Source organism: Rhinolophus sinicus, linkage group LG03, assembly GCF_036562045.2.
Source record: "Rhinolophus sinicus isolate RSC01 linkage group LG03, ASM3656204v1, whole genome shotgun sequence".
NCBI lineage: Eukaryota > Metazoa > Chordata > Mammalia > Chiroptera > Rhinolophidae > Rhinolophus > Rhinolophus sinicus.
The window spans coordinates 58,516,009-58,541,813 of NC_133753.1; the positions used below are offsets into that span (position 1 = coordinate 58,516,009).

Sequence of the window (25,805 nt, forward strand, 5' to 3'; positions counted from 1 at the left end):
TTTTCTGTAAATTTACATTTATGGTTATCTTGATTGCTGCCCCCACCCCCACCCCTGTCATTTTTGCCTTTTTTCTGCTTGGGCCTTGAATAACCAGTGAAACTTGTAGTGCCTAAGCTCAATGGTACAGTGTGTTAGCATTTGTTGTTAGTATTGAAATGAGGTCAGTGCCTGTTTTGGCAATGACAACACAAGCTAGTTGTGTATTACCATAGTTACTCTCAACAAGTGTGGAATCACACTTTCTCTTGACTTCTTGCCTCAGGATGCAGACCATCAAAAATCTTAAATGCTGTTATATTAAACACAGTGAATCATGTGAGTGGATGAGACTTCTCAAGATAATGAAAAAAATGAGAAAAATGATGGAGATAGACCTGAACTTGAAGGTGGGGAGGGATGATAATGAATATGCTTGGGGAAGAAGAGAACAAAAGAAAGACACTGAGAAAACATGAAGAGAAGCAGGAGAACCAGGAGAGCACTGAGCTGAAGAATCTAACAGCAAGAAATAGCTTGGCAGTTGTTAGACTCTTCAAAGGGTCAAGAAAGAAGGAGAATTACAAAGGCCCTTTGATGTAATAGCAGGTGATATGTACCAGGTACTTATAGTGTGCCAGGCAGTGTGCTAAACTTTACTTTGGTGATTTGCAACAACCTTATGAGAAAAGCCCTATAATGAGTCCCATTTTATAGAGGCGCAAACAGAGGTCAAATAGCTTGCCCAAGTTTGTAAGTGGTGTCATCAAAATCTGAACGCAGCCAGTCTGACTCATAAAGCTGTACACATAATCACTGTGCTGTACTTGGATTTCACTGGGAAGGGGTCATTACTAACTATTGAGAATTTTATAAGAAATGATAAGAAGAAACCTAGAACTGTAAGTTTTAGAGTGGAAGTAATAGATTTTAAGGAATAACCCTTCCAGAAATTTGGCTAGGTAGGTGTTTTTTCTCCCTGGAAGAGTTGAGCTAAGTTGCTTTAAAATCATTTTAAGAGCCAAGGGAAAGGGATCTTGAGTATTGCTTGGGTATATCTAATGCAGGATTAAAATCTCTGTTTGATTGATTTTAATATCTATTTCATGGGGAGAGGGTGATTCCTGTCTGTTTGCGCTACATATAAGTGGATTCTAAAGGACTGAACCAGCAGTCTAAAATGCAGACATACAAAATAAATATTGTTATTTAGTGCAGTTACCATGGAAGGTTATGTAGTTTTCCTACAATATTATAACTGTCCAAACCATACTGGGAACCACCTTTACGGAGTCAGCAGTACATTCAAATGAATGTGTGACCAGTTTTTTTTCCCTCTTTCTGGGAGGCATTTGAGTTTTTAGAAACAATCTAAAATAGTGTCAGTTCTAATGATTACAGTGGATAGTCAAACTTTAGTTGTCTTGGGTCAAAAATTGACTTAGAATAAAAAGCAGTGAAAAGAATTATCTTGCGTGCCTCTTAAAGCACATGGAATTGGATTAATGTTGTCATGTCAAACTTTATGTGAACCAGAGGGTGAAGTCTTTTGGAAGCATAAATGCTAATAACAGAAAGTTTTCTATCATTACCCCATCTGGAGATCCTGACCATGTGCCGTTTGAATGTAAGCATGGACATGGATTCTTCTAAATTCTGATTCATTTGTTCGGTGTTAAATTCCTACCCAAGTCTAAACTGTGAAGACAATACTTGGATTTTCGCCAAATCAAGAAAGTCTGTTGGCTGTTCTAATGGCTATTAGTAGACAAAGTATAGAGGAAAGCATTATTGAACTGATAGCTTTAAGAAAAAGAAACAATGGGGGCAAATAGGGAGTAGAGTAAAAATGAAAGGATGGTGGTAATTCTCATTCCATCAGAGAAGCAGAACAATGGAAGGAGAACTAAGTCTTTGTTCATCATACTTGCCTCCTCTACGGAATGCCAGGGTTAATGGAACTGGAAAAGCTGTTTTCTAATTTGATTTTTGCACAATAATGGAAGAGTAGAACAGAAGACAGCTACTAGGTTGGTTGCCATTCCACTGCATACTCAGATGTGCAGTTGGTATAGTTGGTGTTTAAGAAACACTGTTATCCTCATAACTTCTCTGATGATACAAAAATGCTGATTTAGCACAGAGATCTTTTTTAACAATTTCATTGAACAATTTTCAAAAAACAATCTGGAAAGCAATCGAGTAGCATTTATTTGGGGAATCCAGGAAAGCAATGTCTGTATTGTGTCTAATGAATGGAAAGGACTAACATGCTGTAATGATCCAAACACATAATAACCAGGTAGTGCAATTTGGATACACTTACCTTATAAAAAAAAGGGGAATGGAGTCATGACCTTCTCTGAAAGTTTTGTGTAGAATTCTTCATGGAACCAGGAGCTGATTTTCTCACTAATTTTTTCCTGGTGCTTTGCACTGGTGTGGATTCTCTCTCTCTCTCTCTCTCTCTCTCTCTCTCTCTCTCTCTCTCTCTCAGTAAGTTTTACAGAGCTGCATTTCTGACACTAATTTTACATAATTTTAACTTTTAGGTGGCTATTATTAAAGTTCCCAGAGTAAAATGCCACAGGCCAACTCCCATTCTCAAAGTGCTTTTGGAAGGCAGAGCTCTGTGAAATACACATTTTTTTTTCTTGAAGGTAACAAGCAATACACTGTTGTTACTGAAATATGTTCAAGCCCTCTGTGAGCCTCATTTTTGGTATTTAGTCTAAATGGAAAGTAAATACCGATGTGTAGATAGCAGAGGCCGAATGCCCTAAATGTTACCATGCATCTAAAGTGGTATTGCAACATTTGGCAGTTGGTGGGTCATTGAATAAACTTGATTTTCCTAGAATAGTTCCAGGAAATACATCTGTTGACACAGACATTCAGTTTTTGTGGTTGAGTAACTGCATGCATGTAGGGAACATATGCAGCCATGCCTCTTGAGGCTGCACGTGCCCGATAGGCGCGTGCAGGACGGGTGGGATGCAATCAAAAGCAGTTGTTTTGTCTCTCACTCACTGTCCTCAGCCCACTCGGTGGGCTGGTTTTCACTCTGTTGGTGGATTAAATTTTCTGGGCTCTTTCAGAATTTCTCCCGTGTGGGTTCTTTAATGTGAGCAAAGACGGCTAAGTTCTTACGGGTTGTTTACATTTCCTTTCGTCCATTGTTACCTCCAGTCATTTGAGGCCTCTTTGCTGCTCTAAGCAGCCCTCTGAGAAAGGATCTAAGCCCACTCCACATCAGCTTTCCTTTGCAGTTGCCCAAGACTAGTTGGCATGCTTTTTTTTTGCCACGATGAATTGCCGCGGTAAAAACCAACTTCGACAGTAGCAGCCTCTGTCATGAACCATGTTTGAGTATGTGACCCGCCAGTTTTCATGCATGAGACAGTCCCCAGGGTCCTCCAAACTGCAGCAGATACATATCATGTGGTCTGAGCAGTGTTCTTGAAGCCCCTTTTATGACTTGTCATCACAAAATGGTCCTGTACCAGTCTCAGCCCACTCCCAAGTAGATTCCTTTCCATGTCTTACTGCCGTGGCACTTTGATGCTGTTGATATGCATGAGAGTTTAAAAGCCCTGTGACCAGACTGTCATCACTTCTGCAAATTCTGATCACAGTGTCACATTTGATTTAGAGTGTGATATCTGTTGTCTTGGTGCTTCAACAAAAATGTCCATTTTAGCATCCTCTTATATTATCAAAGCGAATAATTTAAAACAGCTATTAAATTTGATATAAGATTGGATATTGTGGTTTCATCTTCAGTGATAGTTAGTTTTCACCTGTACTGTTTTTTTCTTTTTTTTTAGCTCTCATAAACTTTAAAAAAGATGAATAGTTTTTATAATAGTTTTTATTTAAAAATATACACAGTAGCCACATTTAATATTTGGACCACTTTTTAGTCTTGGATGATCAAAACACCAGAGGGACACTGACCAACAGAAATATAATGGGAGCCACATAGATAATTTAAACTTTTTAAGTAGCCACATGGAAAATTAAAAAGAAACAGATAAAATTAATTTCAGGAATATATTTTATTTAACCTAATATATCCAAAAGTTTTATTTCAATAGATACTCAGTACACAATGTGAGGTACAGCTAATGTATTACAGAATTGTACACTTGAAACCTGTGTAATTTTACTAACCATTGTCGCCCCAATACATTTTAATTAAAAAAATTATTCATGAGATATTTTGCATTCTTTTTGCTACACTAAATTTTTGAACTCCAGTGCATTTATTAGGTTGGTGCTTAAGTAATTGTGTTTTTTGCAATTTTTCAACCTTTTAAACCACAATTACTTTTGCACCAACCTAATATTACGCCACATCTTAATTTGGGCCAGCTGATAGCCACATGTGACTGGGGACTACCGTCTTGGCCAGCACAGCTCGAGAATTTTGCTTCTAGTAACATCAGCACTTCACCTATGGTCTCTATTAGGGCTCCAATTTTCTCTCTTTCTGTTGCTGCTTCTTCAGCTTTTAAGAAAGCAGTATCTTGGAGAATCAGAGCCTGTTCTGATATTTAAAAGTAAACCAATTTAAAAAAAAACAAAAACAGAACCAGGGGCCTCCAATTGGAGTCTTAATTTCTCAGGATGTGTAAGTGGAATTTTGTTCAAATATAAGTGATAAGCAAAATCTCTTGCAGCCATGTCAATTAGATATAACAACTATAGCAAATATTTCGCAGAGGCTTCCCCCTGAGCTAGGCATTATGATGGAATCAGAAAGAAGTATATGGTTCTTGTCATCAGGCCCTTAAAATTATTTTTGGAAAGATGGAAATGCATTTTTGAAATAATTATCCAAACCGGGCAAAGATGTAGCTAGGCAGAGGAGATGAGGGAAAGTACTACAGGTGAAGGGGAAAGAGTACAGAGGCCAGAACTGGCCAGCGGAAAAGGGAGAACACAGCCACCCTCAGGAAGTCCGTGCTATGCCAGCATTCTCAGTGTCAGAGACCTCCTATGGGAAAGAGGAGGAAGCATGAAGTCAGCTTGCTTCACTCCAAAGAAGGGAGAGTATATTTCAAATCTCTCTGTGGTACCCTTCAATTCTGCTGAACCATGGTTCTGCACAATATCTATATGAGACAGGGTTTAGGGATTTAAAAAATTCTCTTTTGTGTATATATATTAGTGGGTAGACTGGTCTATTTCTGAAACAGTTTTAGCTTAATCCGAGGGATAGCATTCTGGAGACCCTTACCAATTTTACATGCTCAATTTAGAGTCCCTGAGAATGCTTAGTATTTATGTTCCCTAGTAGTTGTGGCCTCTAGAGAGTCTGTGCTGTTTTTGGTTTATGAATGTATACTGAACAAATATATGGGGCTTTGTGGTCCAGATGATGTGCCAAAGTACTTTCTGCAGAACATTAGTCCTATGGGGATTCCATGAAAGGAAGTTTCCATGGTCAATAGCATTTTGGAAACTCTGTACATGTCCCTTTCTTGGAGAGGCACTGCGGGTATTAGTATATTAGCTCTTGGGAGTCCTGCAGGAAGGTGACTGTTTTTACTTAGTTTAATCCAGCACTTCCAAATCCATTAATTTTAACCTCCCCCTTCACACCTTTAACACTCTTATGCTAAAGACTCAGATTCTGATTATTTTAACAGTCATTTTGAAAGTCATTTGGCATCTCTATGATAACATCTTCATACTCTAGATAGATATTTTAAATCCATATATGAGCCTCATCTGAAGATGAATATTTGCCTAAATGTATACAGGATTTGGAGGAAGATCTTCACGTAGTAACTTACCTTTAGTGTTCCTAAGAGGATGTATTTGACCATAAATTAGTGCAGTATGAAACACATACTCCCTGAGGTTTTGTTCTCAAATATTCTGAGCTATCACTTAGGCAAGCTGGACTACCCCATTAAATAGTGATAAATTCCTGGTTCTCAATGGCTTAATGTGGTTGGCATGAATGCCACCTGATTGGGGGCACTAGTTACTAGAACTAGGAGTATCAGATATACTTGGTGCTAGAGCTTCCTTATATAGATTGGTTGATTTCCTCTCTTTCAAGGTCAGGTTTCAGGCTTATTTCTTCCTCAATCCCTTCCAGACCATAGGGAGCTTCACCACAAAATCCCATTAATTTCCACGCAACTCTGCTGACATCACCACCTCTGGCCCCCTGGACCGAATCCACATTTCTATTTGATGGTCAGTGCATGCATTAAATATTTGCTCTTTGTCATTTACTTTAAGGATTACATCAGCCATTTTAATATTTTTATTTCTCTAATGAATTCTTGTATTTAATTACATTTTAAAATAATTGAGTGCCCCAGTTCTTGTCTTTGGGGATGATGGTTTTTAATGATGTTTACTAAGAGGTAAGGAATGAGCATATTCACCCTGTCAAAAAATATTTTTTCCATATACATTTTTTGATTCTTGTATTGAAATATTTATATCCACATAAAAATATCTAGAATCCTCTTTCATGGCTTTTAGGAAGCCTTATAAGGAAGTTGCAATATTTTAAGTTTTCTTAAAAATATTTTCTTCATCAAATGAGGCACAAATGACCTATTAATTTAAAAATATAAATATATGTATGTACACAAATATGAATATATTTGTAAATATATATGAATATACGTTTTCAGTATTTTCTCTACAAAGTAAATTTGGCCAGCAGACCCCATGATCTGGGAATTATGAACTTGGCTAGTCAAGTTCTAGTTTAGGGGCTAATAAAATACTGATTTATATATAGTCTTCCAGCCAGGCTTTGTGCTTCCCATAGACCAAAGAACAAAAACTGTCTGATACTTCTGTGTCATTGAATACAAAGCCCAGTGCTGTGAAGAGAGTAGGTATTTATGCAATCTTTGTTGATATGCTTTATTTAATTTGCAATCTTGAAGTTGTGGTCTTGAAGTTGATGAGATATGTATTTAAATGTTAAACATATTTGTTTAATACAACATTTTCTAAAAAGGTACTTTGAACAACAGTACCCACGAATACATCTACATGTCATATGGAAATATGAGTATAGATACTGATAATTGAAATGTGTGGGAAGTGAATTCTGTGGAACACATGAAAGGATATGTTCTCCAACTTTCCTTCCATATTCCTTCAGCAGCAATCCCTTGTCTCTGAACTGTTTCAGAAGAGCTTTATAAGTCAACAGTAGATGGGGACATTTATTTCCTCAGGAAATAAAGATTTTTCTAATGGTGCAATTCACAAAATAGGCCCATTTCTCTCTTTGTCCCTGGAGAGCCTTTATCCTCTTGCTTGCCTTCTCATAGGAGGCATTGTTGACCTTCACTGATGTAGGACACTCAACCAGGCCAAAAGAAAGCTTGCAGGTTTGGGGGCAAATTTTACCCAAATTGATTTCTTTTTTTTTTTTTATAAATATGCATGAGCTCTTAGGGATCATTTCTTTCCTAAAGTCCCAATGAAAAACCTCATATTTTGTTAGCGATTCCAGTGATATGTTCTTTAAATTAAAACTGGTGAACTTTAAAAGACAAAGACAAAGCCATGGCCCTCCAGAAGTAAATTCTGATTCATTCGTTGTGTAATGACTTGTAAGCATCACTTGCAAAGTTGGGGATATTTTGGAACTTTCTGAACTGTACTAGGGGAAAAATAAAAAGCAGAGGCATATATGCATCTTAATGACATGAAACTTGCTTTGCAAAGCAGTGTGTAATAGAAGTTTGAATTGCCCTCTTTGAGGAAAACAACCCTAAAACACCATAGAAAATTCTCTGATTTTTTTTTTTTTAATAGCATAATTTGGAATGAGAGCTACTTCTTTTGAGATCTCGTTTAGGCTTCATTTCTTTCTTCACACTGCCAAGCTGAACAGCTATCATAAAACCAAACAAAAGGCAACACTTCTGAAAAGCCATTGTAGCCCTTTACTGAGTCAACCTGAAATGGGCACGGGGCTCCCCTGTTCTCATGACTCCTGGGTTGTTATTCTTTATTTTTTATGAATGGGAGGAAATGATAGGGTAATTATTTCCAAGACTAACTTTTATACCAAAGGAGTCCTCATCCCAACTCGTTAATATCACATGACCATAGTTTTAATGTTTTAATGAAAATGCCTAATTAGAAGGTATGGCCATTCCTAGAAAACTGGATAAGAACTTAAGACTCTGAAGAAAATCCTGCCATTTGTTGGCTGTGGGGCTGTAGAAAGTTACCGTGTGTCTCTGAGCCTCATTTCCTAATCTGTGCAATGGGGATAATAAAGTCACCTATTTAGTGAGATTGTTGAGAAGACTGAATGAGATAATACACAAAGTACTTAGTATGGGGCCTGGCACATAGACAATACATGTTTAATAAATATTTGCTTTTAACATTCTCATTCTCATGAAAGGGAGAGTAATCTTGGTTGAAAGTGTTGTTTTATAAATAGTATCATGAAACTTTCAACTATCACCAAACTTAGAGGCCACATTGTGACTAAGTTTTCCATTTAGAGCTCTTGTTTTTTTACTGGAACGACATAGTTTTTTGGATCTGCTATTCAGATGAAGCCTCACATTCTTATTTGGATATCATATTAACCACATACTTTTCTTTAATCCATACCCGATTGGCGCAATTGTAACAAAGGCTAAAACTCCAATGGTACAAATAGAATAAAGGGGTGAGTGACGGTAGCCCTGAAAACCATTTGTTGTCACAACAACTAACCGAAGGTTTGTTTTTACTTATACTGCCCTATACAGAGATACAGAACTGTCAGAAAAGGGCAGCAGTGAAAGGTAAAAGTACTCAGCTATTTTAGAAACATGGCATTCTGAAATCATTGGGAGATAATAGAAACTTATCCATCAGCAAAATTAAGTGAATATTTGTATAGAGTACATATTCACTTTCTAGGTTGGTATGAGAACTTGAGTCCATAAATATGGCATAGCAGTGTAGGGGTGTATGGGGAGATGCCTTTACTTATAGAATCCACATACCAGTCTTTAAGCAACCTTTATAAGAAGGACTAAAGGTGCTAGTCCCAGAGGACTAAAGCTAGACTATCCAAAATGTTAGGGTATTTTAAACCCACCAATTTCAAACCGCACTCATTAGAGTTCAATTTTATTAAATGTACCCATAAAAAGGTATGATAATAAGCTGAAAAGAAATTGCTCTAAGAAAAAGAGATGTGAGTTTATCCATCATGCACCCATTATTTCCCAGGCACTGTGCTAATGACTGGAGATGTATAATAGTACGTGAAAAAACACACTTACCCCTACCTTCTGGAGTTATATTCTAGTAGGGGAAGCAGAAATTAAATAAGAAAACATAGAGACACGTAATACCAATGTGGTGAAGGCCATAAAGGAAAATAGAGGGTATGAGGGCAGAGAATAATAACGCGTGTGGACCCATGGTCAAGGGATTTCTCTGAAGGATGAGACGTCACCGGCCATGTGAAGAGTGAGGGAAAGTTTCCTAGGTAGAAGGAAGAATATGTGTAAAGGTCTTAACATTGTCCAAGTATTTGAAGGAACGAAAGGAAGATGTTATGGACAGAGTTCAGACAGTGAGGGAGAGTGACGGGACATGAGACAAGAGCAGTAGTCGGGGACCAGCATGCAGGGGAACACTGCATGCAGGAAATCACAACAAATGCAGTGGTGCTGGGACACCCATAGTGGGTGCACTAAGAGCACTGTAGATTTTTTCACACCACATCAGAAGCCCGATGGCTCAGGTTGTCCATGAGAATCTGTTGTAGAGAGTCCCCAAATACTGACCCAGTTAAAGTGGGGCAGGTCTTCTTGTAGGTTTCCAATGCCCTTCAAAACCAGAGGGATCTTTTGTTACTTGTATTGCTTTTCCTCTAATCCATGTGGTAGTATAGAGACTCTGACCCCTAGGTTTTCTCCAGGAAAGTGACTACATTGGAACTTAGATGCCCTTAAAATACATAAAACAAGTACATCATAAAAATAGTTTATTCAGGCATTAAGCATTTTGAGATAATGCATGCTTTTGAGTGGACGCATGCAGACTTGTCCCCAGGGAATGCCTTTGGATGTCATAATAGCAATTCTGGTATCAATAAATCATTTACTATTTGGACAAGTCATGGCCACCACCTCAGTCACTGGATACATTTGTAATGGTTTATGTGAACAATAACAAAAGCCACCTAGCAACATAGTGTCTGGTCATGTCATTTTTTTATAATAGCATGTGGTTTTGTGGGCTTTGGGGCATATATTTTTACTGTGTCTAATATATCTTGAAAACTAAACAGCAAATATTATTGGAGGCCCACTGTGCACAACACATAAAATCATGCTGCATGACCTGCGGCTTTATAGAAGAATGACACGTTAGTGGTTTTTTTTTTTGCTTGTTTTTTTAGTACTTTTGTGTATATAATGGAAGGGACTGTATCTGTCTCGCTCCCCATTTTATCTGCAGTGTTGAGCACCTAGTAGCTTAGTATTTGTTGACTAGATGAATGAATAAAGGGATAGTTTTTTGTTGTTGTTTGTTTGTTTTAATGGTAGCACTATGGTTTATTAAGCTCTGCCTTAGTACTGGCACTGGGGCTTTCCCATAGTGCTCTTGATATATAAATCCCAGACGTTCTGCCAGTTCTTTTTGAGCAATGATACCAGGAAATTGAGGGCTAAGTGGATGTTGTACACGAGCTCATCATTTCCGTCTTCACGTGGCCAACAGCCACTGCCAGACAGGGTATCTTCTTCATCTGGAACTTGATGGTGGATTTCACTTCATCGATTTTGGCCACCATGTTCTCATTGTGAGTCCTCAAGGAAGGGAACTCACAGGTCTTATTCAGGCCTGGGCCCAGGACGGTGGGATCTGCTTGATCAGAGACTCTGAAGCCAAAAAGACATCATACTTCTTGCCTAGCTTTTTGACCAGTTTCTGATTTTGTTGAGTTTCTTCAGCGCCTCAATGTCCATGTGGGGGACATCCACAGCCTGGGCCTCGTCACAGTATTGCTGGTCCCCAAAACACATACGGAGAACTCGGGGCGGGGTGTGGCTTTAAGCCTGCCGGTGCCTGAGAAGCGTTTATCCTACTGAGGGTCATAGATCTTCAAGCTGATCTGCAGCTCCACTGTCCCTAAATCCCTGCTGCGCATGTGCTGGTTTCAGTGCAGAACTTCCTGCATTGCCTCCTAGCGGGTATCATGGGACACTTTGCTGCTCATGTTGCCTCACGCCGCAAAAACTGGAAAAAAAAAAAAAAAGCGGAATAGATAGTTTTTAGGCACAGTCTATTTCTTGAATTTCTTGTAACTCTTGAAAGGAGTGACCTACCATCTCTACTTTGAATGGATAGCTTTCCCCTTGACCTTTTAAAACCATGAACAGTTTCAAATACAGCCAAATGAATTTTGTGAAGTGTTAATACCTCAGAGACGCCAAAGTTATGTGATCCCTTCCATCTATGCTGTACTTTATAGACATACACACTGTCTCAGTTGGTCCTTGGAATCTTGGGAGAATATCATATTTTATAGCTAAGGAAACTGAGCTTGAAAGGACCCTCTGTGTCTCTTCTAAGGCAGGTATCTAAGAATGAGATTGATGTTTTCTAACTGAGGCCAGACTGTGGTGCATCCATATTCTCCAACAGATATCTTCTTGGCTTTTAGACAGTGATCATCTCTAGCATTACTTTTAGCTATAGTTATCTTTTTTATTTTAGTTCTAATTTTGTTCTTTCTTCTCCACCTCACACACCCTTTTGAATCTCAGTTGGGCTGCTAACACTTGGCTATTTCTATTTTCTGTGTCATCAGTCTCTAGAGCAAGTTTTAAAATTCAAAACTTTAGGTGACTGGGCAAATCTTTTTGATTGAATTTGTTTGGGGAGAGCTTGTCTTTAATTATAAGTGGATGTTGTGTGATGAAAACACTTTTGCCCAGGTTGTGATGAATATACTGATGAATGTGGGAGCTTAGCTGAAATTGAGCTGTGACTAGCATAGGAAGAGAATGTTGTCCTGTGGAGCCTGAGAACACACAGGCACCGAGAATCTGGATGTCTGAATGGATGTACTGCTGCCATGTCACTCTGCCCAGGACACCCTTCTGGTGTAATTTCTCTAAGTGTGAAGTCAGAGCAAGTTACTGGAGTGCATATTCAAGGCAGGGCTGAGATTTGGTTTTCTCTTGTGATCAGTTTGTTTTCTGGATGCACATCTCAGGAGATTTGTAGTTTTACTCTTACAAAAATGCTAGCAATTTAGAGTAGGAAAATAGTCTAGATCATGAGCTCTATGAGAACAAGGATTTTTGCCTGTTTTGTCATAGTGCCTAGAACAGTGCCTGACGCATATTAGATAAACATTTGTTGCATAAAAGAATGGATCTAACAATGGCTGCAGCCTATGACTTTTAGCAACAGGACTGGGTTCAGAGTGGACCACATGATTTGCTGGTGCAATGCTGTAACAATATTTAGAGCTAAATCTGCCTCAGTTGCTTAATGACAGCAAGCTCAAGCTGAGTTGGAGTTGGTGTTTGATTCTTATCTGCCACACTGTACATGCAGTTCTAGTCACTGTTTCAGTGGGTAGTTTCCTACCCCTCTGACCCACAATACTTGATTATGAAATGATATGTAATTGGCTTTAGTTTAACTACAAAATAGTAACTGTAAATTATCTGTGGCTGAAAATAGGGGGATAAGAATGAAAAGAATTAAAATGGATTGCTTTGGGTAGCCTGAAGTGACATCGATTAATATGCTATCAATTTTCTTCCCCTGAGAAACATTTGGTCACAAGGAGATCTGGCTTTCCAAAGAAATTCAAATTTGAGTGTGAGGCTTTTGGCGTAGTCTAGTATCATTGGAATGGTCTAAGTAGATTTTGTTTCTTTTTTCCCATGCCTCACCATGGTTGCTCAAAAAAAACCCCAATGCTATCTCTTTACTCTAGGGCTCTCTGTCTTCCACATGCTGAGCAGTCTGTGGCCAAGGCCCATAGAGGAGCCAGTTTATGAAGTGTAGTTGGGGTAGAGTATAATGCTCTGTGAAGCATCTCAGAAACCCCGAAAAGCTCATGTGAGAGGGGATATAATGTGGAATTTCCAAGAAAAGGCTGAGAGAGAAAGAGACTGGTGGATTGATGGATCTCCAAAGGACAGGAGATATATTTCATGTGTCATAGTGCTAGGAGACTGCAGACTTTTAACAGATGCTTTTCAATTGCCTCAAGAAATACCAATGTCACGTTTGTTAGCTTTTCAGGAACTAATGGTCCAAAAGACTCTTTGTTTTCTTTTAGCCATGGTGTGTGCATACCGGCAGTATTTTCTTCTCTGATAGCGTCACGGAATGGGTAGGTATGAGGATCTGTTGGCTGGAAAGCAAGGAGAAAACTGGAGAGGAAGAAAAAGAAAATTAAAATAAGATGTTGGATTGAGAAATAACAAGAAGGGTGGATGTTTCAGGCTTTCTTTTTTAACGTCAGTAACAACAAAAAAAAAGGAGAAGGAAAGAAACAGAAATGTCTATCTCTTCAATTTCAAAATTTACATTTTGTAGCTATCCACTGATGCATATTTCTTCTTCAAACTCTAATTACACAATATTAAACATATTTCACAAACTTCCTCTTCACTACATAAGTATAAAATGCTAGCATGAGATTATGCTATCATAGCAAGTATGCTCATCCAAAGTATTTCAAAGAAATTTCAGGGCAGGCCAATTGCTGTCTTGAGAAACAAGGAAGAACTTGTTCTTTTATCCATCACAAATTTATCCTTGGACTCTGATTATTTGGGCTCTTTTCCCCATTCTCTTTCATGAATTAATTCCACTTTGTACTAGAATAACATGGGTCTTAATATAGGACTCACTGATTTTAGAATAAATAAATTATTTAAGGGGCTCATTTTTTGACTTTGGGAAGTTAATACTAATGATAACACTCTTAGTTCTAATGGTTGCTAAAAAAAGATATGTACCCTATCCCATTTAGGACACTTTGGGTGGATTGAGAGTCTCAGTGTGCACGTGTCTGATTAAATATGGAATAGGTGTTGACTGAGTAGGCGCACTTCCTAGGACGTAGGAACCCTTAAGAGCCTGATTTATAACTTCCTCGTTTTTTTCTCCCCTTCACAGTTGGTGAACTGATAGAGCACAGAGTGCTCTTATCTTTCATCGTGCTTCTCTAGATTGATATGGACTGAAATAAGATGTATAGATTACATCAAAGAGCTCACATCTAAGGCAGGGGATTGCCAAAAGTGTTCTCCTCATTGTTCTTCAGAGTCCTGAGCTCTTCCAGACATCCACAGCTTTCAGAGAGCTAGCTTCTCTGAAGCTGAGACTTTATAGAATATGAAGAAATGAAAATACCAACTCTTTTCCTTCCCTGCTTTTTTGAGAAGGTGATAGAACTATATGTTCAACTGTGTGTTGAAACCACAATATAAAAATAGAAGAGGGGCCATCATTCAAATTAAGCAACAGACCTAGCAGGAAGCATATTTTGCTTAATCTGTGGAATTATTCCTAAATTCAATTAATATGGAATTTTTTAAGGATGGATTTTTGCCAGGAAATTATCCATTCCCTGCTGTCATTACTACATTCAGACATTTATCATCACATCCAACAGGACTTGTCAGTGAAATCTCTGGTCCTCACTTTGCGTTTGCCCTGCCTGCCTTCTGGGTACATCATCACTGAAAGTATCGACAAGCTTTCACAAGTTGGAGGTCCATTTTTGCAGCTGACATGGTTTACTTACAAATAAATCACAGGATGCACTTTGGAGAGCACAGGTCTAGGAATGGAACATTAACTGCGGGTATGTCAAACCGCAAACACTTCTAGTGCATCCAATTCGAAGTATTTCCACACAAGCAACATTACCAGCAAAAGTATCATCTTATCCATAACTTTCAGTCATTACCCTGTGAACATACTTTTTGAGCATACATGTGGAGATAGATAACCCTGTGCTCCTTACCTTGGAGATTGCAATTTTCTTCCTTCTTTTTCTCTTTTAATGAATGAGCTGAAAATGAATTTGAACCATTTGCCAACCTGAGGTTTAATTTAAAAAATTTTTTTCCCCTCAAATACTTGACTCACTTTCTCAAATACAGAATCACTTTCGATTCCCCAACCCCATTCCTGGCCCAAAATACACATTTTAACCTTCAAGATTTTTTTGTAGACAGAGTGTTCCAAGATTGTTTGTTGGTATAAAGAGCACTATTATTTTAGTAACAAATATGTAATAATAGTTTAATTTATTTTTGAATTGAATTGTTAAGCTGCACAATCAGTCATTTGGTGCCAACTGCAGACTGCTTTTACAACAAAATACATGTCATAAATATACTAATCTTATTGACGTATGCCACCTTGAACCCTATGGGAAGGGGTTGCAAACAAGGTGATCATGCTGTATTCGCAACACACTTCCTAACTTTCATTAATTAATTCATGCATTATGGAGAGTCATAAACACATGAAATATAAAAGTAAAAATGACACTGTTGAGTAATCACAAGTTGGTGACTAATCTCTAGGGAAAGAGGGGGGGCATTGAGCATTCTTTAGACCACTTAATTCAAGAAAGAACAGGCTCTGTTTATTTAAGATTCTAGTTCGTCTGTTTCCTGATTGCATTCTTATTGTGAAAATGCCAGAATGTATTACAATGGATAAAATGGGGAAAAAATAAAGATTAATTTAAGTGGGCCAGGAAAGTGTGGTGGTAAATGTTTGAATATTTCCTTGGAATTAATCAGTGGTTCATAAACCTAAAACACTTTTTTTATCTCAAGAACTGAGTTTCTGACTCAAGTGACACAGGAGAAAATATTAGTTGCTTGAGAAAGGAAAGACCTTGGTTCACATAAATTTGTATACAGATTCCTTTATCACAGGAGAATTATAATTCGGGGTTCAAATCTTGAGAACACAATTGTGACCTAGTTATTCCTGCACAGGAAGTGCTCAGAGGAGGTACTGGCTAGACCTGAAAATAATGAATTAAGAGATTCCAGCTGGGCTATGATGAAAGCATTTTTGAGAATCTCTGTATCTTGGCTGGACCACATGGATTATAACTCGGAGAGGCCTAAACTAGTAGTAGCATGTGACAGATTTATAGCCCAATTGATGTTGGGCATCAGAAAAAAAGGCTGAGGTTAAAAAAATGACTTGAGAATTATGAGCTTTAAAAGAACTGCCATTGGAAGGGATGCTGAAGAAGGAAAGCATGAATTCTTTACAAGAAGGGAAATAAAAGTAATAAAGATTGATGGTGAGACATTGAATGGGAAACATGGTAGTTTGTTTTTCACAACAAACCCCTCTTCCAAGTCCCCTTGTCCATCTTCTCAGCTTTATACTTCTCCATGCCACTTCTTTCATCCGACACACTGTGTAACTTATTTATGATGTAGCTGGCCCTCCACGTTATTAAACTTCATGAGGACAGGGATTACTCCTGGACCCCACCCCCCTCAGCTATGTTGTTTTCTCTTCAGCTACCAGAGTGAAGTTTGAGACATAGTAGGCACTTGATAAAAATTTATTGAATGAATGAAAGAATGAATGGTGTAATTTTAAGCCAAAACTTTGTTTTAGCCTGTCTTTCCTTCATCCCTTCCTCCATCCCTCCCTTCCTTCCTTCTTTCAGCAAGTACTTATTAGGATGTGCACAAAGGCCCACGAAACAAGATTTCTGCACTCCTGGAGTTTACAGTCTATTGGGACAAATCTGATCATATAAATGAGGGAGTAAATGAGGGACTCCAGTGCAGGGTGATAATACTGGGATAGACATATGCACAAGGTGCAATGAGGGGAGAAAAGCATTTAAATCAGACCGAGAGGTCAAGCAAAATTTTTTTGAGAAATGGAAAATTAAGGATTTATAGAACTTAGGACTTGTGAATTGATGAAGAAAAAGACTTGGATGAGAGCACAAGGCCTGGAGCTCATTGTGAACAGAGAGATAATAATAGAGCAAATGGAGTTTGGAAGTAAGCAAAATGGAGAGTAATTTAAAAATCGTTGGCTTTACAAGGTGTTTGGGTGTTTACATAGGATGAGGCAAATATTCTGAGACCTCATAATACTTCAGACAAATAGATGAGATCACTCCGTCATCTTTGGCCTTACCTTTCATGTCCCAACTTCCTATTTACCCCTTCCCATCTTGATATCCTAGGCTACTAATTAATAAGAGCTCTAAAGCAGGGTTGCCGTTTCTCTGCCCATGCATTATTTGGAGTGTGGAGACTTTTGTTTTAGCTTATAATGACTGGTTGCAAGGCTGTAAAGTCTATGTTAGGTCAATAGCCATTTCAGCCTAATTTTGTTCTCCATGATTGTGGGCAAGGGTTGTCTCTGAGAGAATACTCATGCCTTCCATGAATGAATCAAAGAATGAATGAGTGAAATTGAATGAATGAGAGAATGCACATGAATTGTTTCTGATTTCTAATCTGCAAATGTTTTCTTTTGGAATCTGTTTTTATGTTTAGCCTCTAGGAATGCCTGCCTGTTGATTGAAGGAGTAGTTCTTTGTTCATCTGAGCTAATATAATGTCCAAGTTTTAGTAGTTTTAGTTTGTCTTTATATGTGATGGATTTGTCATCCATATTTGTTAATTTAAATTGACATTTAACATTAAATGAACAAAGCAATAGTGATTATCATAAAATTGGGTGTTTTGTGTCTTATTTGAGTTGCTAAGTGGGAGAGTCCTAAATGTCCTGAACAGATGTTATGTAGAAATCACTGCATGCTCTTAACCTTTCCCATGTTCTTAATCATTTTATTAACTTTTCTTGGAAGATTTTCTAGCTCATTGCATTTATATTTGTCTCATTTTATAATGATAAGAAGAAAGAAGTTTAGGGTATAGATGTATCTGAAAATGACGCCTGCGCAAAGTAGATGCTTTGTACATATTAGGTGAATGGGCGAATGAAAGATACTTTTTAAAACATGCATCTGATCATTAGCAGCTTCTCACTGTCTTTAGGAAAGTTCAGACCCCTTTTCAAGAGCCAGCGGGCCATTTGCAGTCTGGCACTGGTAGACCTTTTTGGCCTGATTTCTTGCTGTCACAAACAATAATTCATGTTTTGCAATATACATTCATAGCTCCATGCCTTTATTCGTCCTATCCCTTCTGTCGGATAAATTCTTACTGATCCACCAGATGTGAAAGTTTCCCCTAGCCCTATTGCCAAAGGGTGACTTCTTCAATATTTCCAAAACATCTTGCATGTATAACACTTCCATGATAACACTGACTGTGTCATTTTACTTTATGTACTGATTTCCTCATCTAAGCTGTATACTCAAGACAGAAGCAGTGTCTTATTTACCTTTGTCTCTAGGGTCTAATGTTGTGCCTCTGATCGCAGCAAGAACTCAGTAATGTGTTTTCAGTGAATAACCGAGATGATGAGGCCAGTGCTGGGGCCTGAGGATCCCCGAGTTAGAAGTGCCCTGCTGCACACCCTGTCCTCAGGAGTCCTGCCATCAGCACAAGACAGATGGGGTTAGCAGGCTGAAGAGGCCTAACCCAGAGCCTGGGTACATGCAGGAGTGACCACTGCCAGCTTCTGGAAAGTCATAGGGGACTGGCCTGTCTGCTCAGCGGACCCTCTTCGTAAAAGGCTCCTTGAACGGTGCTGCCCTGGTTGCCTGGCTGACAAAGCCTTTCCCGAGAGATCAGGATCGGTCAGAAGCCTGAAGTCTGCTTCTCAGGGTTTCTTTTGTTGTTTGCCAGGCATCTGGTTAAAGAAAGTATGGGAGACTTTTGGGGACTGATGAGAATCTCAGATCTCCTTGCTGGGCCACAAATTGTAATTGAGAGCCATGTCTTAGGAGCGTAACCGTGATTATTTTTCTTAGAACTCTGATTTTATGTTTGCTGAGGCTTATTTAATACTTAACTGCCCATCCACTTAGCCTTTTAGTAAGAGCTTTTTGTTTTCTAATTATAGGCATTGTGCTTTTTATTTTTATTACACAATAAGCCACATTGTTGAATTTATGATTTATTAGACTCTGCTAGGGTATAATGAATAATGGCAGTGTTTAATACAGAAACATGGTTACACGTCATTCATTGCTGGATATGAAATAAATGCTCTTCACACGAATTACAGGTATGTAGTTCCAACATGAATTTGAATTGCATGGTATGTTGTGGGCCATAATCATCACATGACTCAGACTATGTTGATATAAATATATATGCAAAAACACAAGCTTTCAAAAGGCATTGGAAACAATCCCAAGAGATCTTAAAGAAAGATTCCTTTCTTAGCTGAAACGCTTTATTAGCTTTCTGTTTTCAAATAATGTTCCAACTCCTTAGCATGGCAGACAACGCCTCTCATGCCTTGGTCCTTGCCTCCCTCCCCAGTTCCTCCTCTTCTCCTGCCAGCAGGTACTTTCATTTGTCTGAGGACCAACACCTACTTCCTCCCTTTGTCGTGCTGTTTCACACTTAACAGGTTTTCCAACACTGGTTGGCTTTGTCTACTTTCAGTGCCCTTTGCCTATTATTTTTTTCAATTGATGAAATGTAGAAAAGTACAGAGAATAATACGATAACCATATGGAAATTCTCCACCTAGGGTTAACAAATGTTAGCATTTTAACAATTTTGCCTCTTAATGAAATAAACCTTAGTATCTCGGATAAAGCTGATGTAGCGTTTTTCCTTCCTGGTTCCATTGCCCTATCTCTCACCAGAGGCAACTGCCATCATGAATTTGTCCTGTAGGTTTTTCATTTCAACACGTAACCATACAGAAGAGTCCATGGCCATTTGTAACTGTGTACATGTTGCTATTCACTTTCTCTCCCAGATGTTTAAGAAAATGCTAATTTAGAGAATCCCAGTGCTGTCCCCTGGGAGCTCTTTGTTTCTTGTGGTTTGAGGGTTCTTTGTTTTGTTTTATTTGTTTTTTTTAAAAAAAATTCAGTTGTTGCTTTTTTTTAAAAAAAAAAGTAGTCTAAAATTTCTGGTCTGAGCTTCTTCAGAGATTTTGTGAAAGTTGTACATTTTCAATTTGATTCTCCATTTTGAATGGGTGGTTGACCAGTCCTCTTCTAATCCCTCTCCCCCCACAAATATAGATGTTAGTTATTCATAATTTCTTTTTACAGAAATCATTATGTTTTCACTAACCTGGCAGCGTTAGCAGTGGGAATTTTTCATTTATAATGTTCAAAATTTTTCTTGAAGATTTTAAAAAATTTTAATTCTTTAGTTTAAAAAAATACTGATATCAAAATAATACATGTTCATGATGAACAATGTGAAAAGTATTTTTAAAAAGTCAGAAAAGTACAAAGCAGTTGGAAAAAATACTCCTAAGTCCCAGGGCATCTACTATTAATATTTAATATGTTCATTTAAGAAAATATGAAAAGTGAAGAGAGAAAGGGGAAAAGAAAAAACTACTGACCATACTGGTATAATCACAGTTTACAATTTGCTTGACTTTATTTCCTTCTAGTCTTAATCGTTTATATAGTCATTTACTTCTTAATCAGGATATAAATGCAGCTTGTATTATATGTTTATCCACACATAAACATTTAAAAAATATTATATAAGCCTGTGTTCCCATTTTATTGAGCATTTGGGCTCTACCTTTAGTTTCGATTTTTTTCTGTTGTATCACTATGTGTCACATCTTCGTACATAGAGTTTTCCTGCATTTAGAATAAAGGGACATGGCTATGGGTACCTTAAAACTCTCAATACATATTGCCAGTATGGTTACGTGTGATTCTGAGTGTCTGGGACCTAGTTTCTCCTCATTCTTGCCAACATATGGGTTTAAAAAAAAAATCAAAAAGGAACTACGTCCTTGCTCATTCCTACCAGTAGGTATTAACTCTTTATAGAATTATTAGGTTGGTGCAAAAGTAGTTGCGGTATTTGCAATTATTTTTACCTTTTAAACTTCAATTACTTTTGCACCAACCTAATACATTCTTAACTCTGATTATCTTATTTACTTTAAATATTTTTCCAAATATTTTTATTTTTTATTAGTGTACAGATATTTTTATTTAATATCCCGTATGAATATTTTCCTTGTGATTTCGTCTGTGGCTTTTGTGTAAAGAGTCCTCTTGCTTTCAAAGATTTGATAAATATTTTGATGTATGTTCTTTTTAATGATTTGGTTTTTAATTATATTTGATGCTTTAGTTCAATTTGTGGATTTGTTGTGGGCTTAAGATAGATATTACTGAAGTACCATTGTTCTTCCATGCCTAGTTTAAACCAGTGATAAATACAGTGGCCCATAGATAAATTCCAGGATTCCTCTCACAGTTTTTTGTACCTGATTATTATTAGAAGTGTTATTTACATTAGACTTTTGGGCGTTACTGAAATGTTTGGCTAACCTTGGACTTCCCATACCTATGCTGCCCCTCTATGCTCAGTGGAAAGCTGGTATTTGTCTGTAAAGGGTCCATTGCCCTTACTTTCTGATTGTTTTCCAGCTAGTTCAGGCTAGGTCTTTTGGCCTTTCCCTTGGACTTGTGAACTCCGCCTTTCAGAAGATAATTCACACTCAGCATTAGTCAACAAAGCCATTTTCCTTAGGCTCTGGGAGGTCTAAAACACAGAGTCATTCATCTGAAGGTAGGATCTCTTCCAATCACCTTTCCTCCAGGACCTGTTCCCCCATCTCCTGCAGCCTGGCCAGCACATTCAGGCACGCTCTCCCTGCTTCGCTGGCTCCATTGCTCCAGAATAAACACAAACTCTGTTTATAGCAACAACGTTGTTTTGTTGTTGTTGTTTAAAGGAATGAGTATGGGGTAAGTGATTCAGGAACTGATCAAGAATTGGCTTTAAAATAAACAAGACGTTGTGGGTAGAACAGCTTTTGGAACTACCTAGTTTAAATGTAATGAACTCCTTATCAGCCAAAGTGTTCAACAGAGATGGGAAAATGTTTTAAGAAATGGTGTACAGGGGAGTCACATTTCATGAGGATAATCTTCTCAATGACATTCTCACTCTAAGGTTATGTGGGCATCTCATTTCCCACCTCCTTTGTTTTTCTCCAAGTTTTCCCAACATTTAGGAACAGAAGCCCAAAACAAAATGTTAACTTCTAGAGTCAGTTTGGAAAAAATGAACTTTAAAAAAATGTAGGATAAATGATTATAAAATGGGTTAGTTATCTGCCCCAAGTGGTTAAAAATACAAAACTTACTCATCTAGTAAGTAAACCAAACAAACAAACAAAAACAAACAAATAAACAGAATAGTAAGTCCATACAAGCTGAGCTAGAACTAGGACATCTAACTGCAGACTTACAGGTTTAATATATGCTTGTATCAGTCGACAATATGTGCCTCTTTTAGGTAGATATAAGAATTGATGAGCCAATTGATTTTTAAAACATCCTTATGGAGGTATAATTTATATACCACAACATCCACTCATTCTAAGTGTACATACAGTTCTTTTTGGTGTGAGGTAAGGGTCAATCTTTTTTTTTTTTTCATTTGGATATCCAGTTTTCTTAGTACTATTTGTTGAAAAACCATTCTTGTTGAATTTCCTTGGCACTTTTGTTGAAAATCAATTGACCAGAATTGCAAGATTTTATTTCTGACCTTTCTATTCTGTTCTGTTCATCTAAATCTCTATCCTTATTTCAGTACCATAGTCTATTGATTATTGTAGCTTTATAGTAAGTTTTGAAGTCCTATAACTTTATTCTGTATTTTTCAAACTGTTTTGGATATTCTGGGTCCTTTGCATTTCCATATAAATTTTTGCTTCAGCTTTCAATTTCTGAAAAAAATCTCACTGGGATTTCAATAGAGATTGCATTGAATCTACAGATCAATTTGTGGAGAAATGCCATATTAACAATGTTGAGTTCTGTATTCCATGAACAAGGAATGTCTCTTCACTTCAACATTCTTCAATTTCTCTCAGAAATGTTTTGTAGTTTACAGTGTGTAAATCTTGCACTTATATTTATTTTAAAATTTATTTCTATAAATTTTATTCTTTTGATGTAACTGAATAGATTTTTAAATTTCATTTTTAGATTGTTCATTGTTAGTACATACAAATATACTTGCTCTTTGTATAGTGATATTGTATTCAGTGAACTTGATGAACTTGATTATTAGTTTTAGTAACTTTTTTTTTAGATTCCTTAGGATATCCTACACATAAGATTATGTTGTCTGTGAATAAAGATAGTTTTACTTTTCCTTTCCAAACTGTTTGCTTTTAATTTATTTTCTTTGCATTATTGCCCTGGTTAGAACCTTTAATCCAATGATTAATAGAAATGGGAAGAGTAGGTGTCTTTGCCTTTTTCCTGATTTTAGAAACAGAATATTTATTATTTCACCATTATTTGTGATGTTAGCTGTAGGTTGAGGAAATTCAATTATATTTCTATTTTGTCGAGAGTTTTGCTATGAATGTTTGTTGGATTTTGTCTAATGCTTTTCCCACATCTATTGAGATGGTTGTGTGTTTTTCCCTTCATTTTATTAATATAATGTGTTATGTTAATTGATTTTCAGATGTTAAGCCAACCTTGCATTCCTGGGATAAATCCTACTTGGTCATGGTGGATAATCTTTTTTATATGTTTGCTAGTGTTGTGTTGAGGGTTTTTGTGTCTCTGTTCATAAGAGATACTGGTCTATAGTTTTCTTTCCTTGTGATGTTTTTGTTTGTCTTTGGTATCAGGGTAATATTGGCTCATATATTTTTATTTTTTTTTTAACTAGTCTCAGGAGGAGGGAAGGGTGGTATAGAACAGTGTTTCTTATTCTACCTGTGGTGAGATTCCATTTAAAAATCATTTCTAATCTGTTGTGAACTGAGATTTTTATAAAATACAATAAAAATAAATTACTAGAAAAATGATACAAAATATACAAATATAAACTCCATTTATAAAATAGATTCAGCTTATATAAGATATTCTATCAAATTGATACAAAAATTTCATTAGGCTTTTTACTCTTAATTTCTGTCTTGTCTCTTCACAATTTGGACACAAACAGTTCTTGCAAATCTATTAACCACCTTTGAGTAACATTGGTACAAACTTATGCTTCTCAGACTTTAACATGCATAGAAATCACCTGGGGATTCTGTTAAAATGCAGGTTCTAATCAGTAGGTCTGGGACAGGACCTGAGGTTTTGCATTTCCGTCAAGCTCCTAGGTAGGTAATGCTGATGCTACTGGTCCATGGACCATACATTGAGTACTAAGGCTATGAAGTATTATGCACATAGTAAAATTAATGTGATTTTTTAATTAATGCTATTATAAATTGCTTTGGGACATATTTTTGTTTTTCAAAGATTGTTGGATTGTTGCTCAATGGTCACGATTCTCTAGATAGCAATTGTTTTTCTTGGCCTCTGACCTTCTTGGGCCTCCAACTGCTCGTCTATAAATAGAGGGGGGTGAACTAGAAGATTTCTCAAGTCCCTTCCAGACCTCACAGTCTATGGTTTTCAGCTTCCACGTCAAGGGACAATTATGAGTGCATTTGCATTTGCATTTTGTATAAACCTAATAAAACATGAATTCAAAGTCGAATTTTATAACAGTTCTTAACATGATGTTAAAAAATAACAGTAAACATGCTTTACTAAATTTTGGATGATCCAGACAGATTAATATCAACATTCAAGGATATTTTCATGTTGAAGTCTTAAAAAAAAGTGGGCGGGGGTCTTGTTTAACCTTATGTTGGAAATCCAGTTAAAAAATAATTGAGTTGTCTAAACTGTGGAGAGACAAGTAAAATAGGTGTTTATATTATGAAATTCAAGTTGACACAAAATAGCTGAAAGGCTTCAATTTCAGCCAAGTTGAAATGATATCATTTTCCTTCATATTTCATTTTATTTACTGAGACATATGAAACATTTTCCCCCCATTGCTTTAAAGAGCAAATGAAAAGGGTGGTAGCTTAATCAGTGGTAGAAATGTGTTGTCAAAACCTCCAGAGGCTTTATCCTCAGTTTTCAGTACATATTAGCATTACTCTGCTATTCTTAATACAGATGATTACAGTAAACTCTGCAATAAAGAATTGAGGCATTTGGTCAGCCTCCAAAGAGAGTGACTAATAATTGACCTAATGTACACAGCACATGAAATATATATATATATATATATATATATATATATATATATATATATATATATATATACACACACACACACACACACACACGTATATATACGTATATATGTATATATATGTGTGTATATATACATATACATATATATACACACACATATATGGTTTATGTTGTATACAAGAGTTCACATCCCCTTTCTAGTTCTTCCAAAAGATCTAAAATGCTCAGCTGCTTTATACATTTTTAATTCTTCAGTCTCAAATGCAGGTCATGCATTAGATGCTACTATGTATTTCAAAACAGACTCCTTGCCCCCAGGATTTTCTTAAAATAGTTTTTTAGAATTTTGAAGAGAAATAGTATTGATTTTGTTACATTTAAGTTTGCTGTGATCTCGCACTATAAAACAATTTTATTTTCATTTTTTACACCATTGAGCAATTGTTTCCCTTGGTGAAGAGATTTGAAGTCTCCAAAATATATAGGAGTTTTTAGTTGCTGAGAGATTAGTGGAAAGTTACAATTTTCTTTTCCCGTTTTCATTAAACACATTGACCATCACATCAATAATACACTTACTGGGAGTAGCCGGTTAGCTCAGTTGGTTAGAGTGTGGTGC

At 37.0% G+C, this 25,805-nt stretch overlaps 1 protein-coding gene and 1 pseudogene across 2 annotated transcripts in view; one reads left to right on the forward strand and one right to left on the reverse strand.

The window, feature by feature from the left end:
• FBN1 (fibrillin 1) overlaps positions 1–25,805 on the forward strand; it is a 233,403-nt gene that overhangs the window by 53,058 nt on the left and 154,540 nt on the right. The window lies entirely within an intron of this gene.
• LOC109446841 (large ribosomal subunit protein uL1) lies at positions 10,563–11,212 on the reverse strand (annotated as a pseudogene).